The sequence below is a fragment of the Suncus etruscus genome, chromosome 3 (assembly GCF_024139225.1).
Source record: "Suncus etruscus isolate mSunEtr1 chromosome 3, mSunEtr1.pri.cur, whole genome shotgun sequence".
Taxonomy (NCBI): domain Eukaryota; kingdom Metazoa; phylum Chordata; class Mammalia; order Eulipotyphla; family Soricidae; genus Suncus; species Suncus etruscus.
This window is the reverse complement of record NC_064850.1, coordinates 116,554,725-116,557,493: the sequence shown is the minus strand read 5'-3', so window position 1 is coordinate 116,557,493 and position 2,769 is coordinate 116,554,725.

The window sequence follows — 2,769 nt, the reverse complement described above, 5'->3', positions numbered from 1 at the left end:
TATTTATTTTTTGTTTGGTGTTGGTTTTTGGGCCACACCCGTTTGATGCTCAGGGGTTACTCCTGGCTATGCGCTCAGAAATCGCCCCTGGCTTGGGGGGACCATATGGGATGCCGGGGGATCGAACTGCGGTCCATCCTACGCTAGCACTTGCAAGGCAGACACCTTACCTCTAGCGCCACCTTCCCGGCCCCCACATCACTCAATTTTGTCAGTGAGCATAACACACACACAATATTATGTGTGCATTATACTCATCTTACTCTATGTGCTGTGTATTGCTCATAAATTCCACCTACCATTATTAATACTTTTAATAACTGAGCGTTTCTGCAGGTAGGGTGGAGCACACCCAGAAGTGCTCAAAGCTTTTTACTCATTCTGTGTTTAAGGATCACATCTGGCAGTGCTTGGGGGACAACATGTGATGCTGGGGATCAGATCAATGTCAGCAGGCAAGACAAGTGTCTTAATCCCTATACTATCTCTTCTGCAGCTAACTTAGGTTTGATAGACTTCACAACTCTTTTTTTAATGTCTTAAACTTTATTTAAAGAAAATGCATTACATAGTTGACATAGTTGATCATAATATGTTTGTTTTCAATAAGCAAAAGCACAGTTACTGAAAAAAAGAAAGAAAAAATAAAATGGAAGAGAAGACAGTTAAGGAAAAAATGAGCTGAAATGGCACAAGTGGTAAGGCATCTGCCTTTCCTGCGCTAGCCTAGGATGAACCTTGGTTCAATCCCCCAGTGTCCCATATGGTCCCCCAAACCAGGAGCGATTTCTGAGTTCAGAGCCAGGAGTAACCCCTGAGCATCACTGGGTGTGGCCCAAAAACAAAAAAAGAGAAAAAGAAAAAGTACATTAGCAAGCACATTTGTGAAAATTATTGTATCTCCAATGAATAGACTTCACAGCTCTTAAGCTGCTAATACATGATTGGCTAAACCAGTCCTTTCTGCACCTGGATATGCCTGGAGGCTCAAATGATCTTCTCAGTGTAGTAAGTGAAGAAGCAGAGGTGGAGAAAAATAAAATCATTTGATCAAAAAGGATCTTATAAACAGAAGCATGGGATCGAGAAGGCTGCATTCTGGCATTAGTATCGTGAAGACTGGAAGCAGTCATTCGCGGGTTTGCTTGTTAGCTTAATAGTTGCACAAATCATTTCTTTGTTATAAAAACAATTGTTTGGGGCCGGGAAGGTGGCGCTAGAGGTAAGGTGTCTACCTTGCAAGCGCTAGCGTAGGACGGACCACGGTTCGATCCCCCGAGTCCCATATGGTCCCCCCAAGCCAGGGGCGATTTCTGAGTGCATAGCCAGGAGTAACCCCTGAGCGTCAAATGGGTGTGGCCCAAAAACCAAAACAAAAAAAAACAAAAAAAAAAAAACAATTGCTTGTTGATTATTACTATTGCTAAGAATATGCATGCTACATAGAACTTAATTTGCTCATTTGCTGTATGAAGTCTGATTTTTCTTATCATTTACTGAGGAACAACTTTGTTTGGTTTTACATTTTTTGTTTTGTTTGTATTCAGTTATTTATTTATTTGCCATACCCAGTAATGCTCAGGGATACTCCTGGCTCTGTGCTCAGAAATTACTCCTGGCAAGCTCTGAGGACCCTTTGGGATGCTGGAGGTTGAACCCAGTTTGGCCATGTGCAATATCCTATCCTCTGTACTTTTGCTTCAGACGTATATTATTATTATTATTATTATTATTATTATTATTATTATTATTATTATTGTTGTTGTTATTATTATTTTGCCACACCCGGCAGTGCTCAGGGGTTACTCCTGACTCCGCACTCAGAAATCTACTTCTGGTAGGCACGGGGGACCATATGGGATACCGGGATTTGAAGAACCATTCATCCTGGGTCAGCTGTGTGCAAGGCAAACCCCTACTCCTGTGCTATCTCTCCGGCCCTGTTAATATTATTTTTAATTGGGATCCTCACCTAGTTTGTGCCTAGCAGTTCTTAGGGCCCACAAGAGCCATGTTCTGCAGCCCTTTCAGGTTTAATCCCCAGAACCACAGATGGTCCTCTGAGTACTCCCAGGAGTAATCAGTGATTCCTAAACACAGAGTTAGGAGTAAGCTCTAAGCACAGTCAGGTGTGGCTCAAAATTAAAATAAAAAATCTATTTCAGGGGCTGGAGCGATAGCTCATTGTAGGGCTTTTTTTTTTTTTTTTTTTTTTTTTTTTGGTTTTTGGGCCACACCCGGTAACGCTCAGGGGTTACTCCTGGCTATGCGCTCAGAAGTCGCTCCTGGCTTGGGGGACCATATGGGACGCCGGGGGATCGAACCGCGGTCCGTCTCCTAGGCTAGCGCAGGTAAGGCAGGCACCTTACCTCCAGCGCCACCGCCCGGCCCCTCATTGTAGGGCTTTTGCCTTGCATGCAGCCAATCCAGAATGGACCTGGTTCGATCCCTGGCATCCCATATGGTCCCCCAAGCCAGGAGCGATTTCTAAGTGCATAACCAGGAGTGGCCCAAAAAACAAAAAAACAAAACAAAACAAAACAAAAAAACTATTTCACAGACTGATAATTCTGTGATAATTATAGATAATTCAGAAATTAATACACTTGCCTTGCATACAGTTCACCCTAGTTGGATCCCCAGTGCTGCATATGATTCTCCTGTACTGCTAGGAATAACTTCTGGGAGCCAGTAATAGGTCCTGAGCACAAAAGGGTATGACCCCTAAAGAAGGCAAGTGCCTTACCCATTGTACTACCTTTCTGGCCC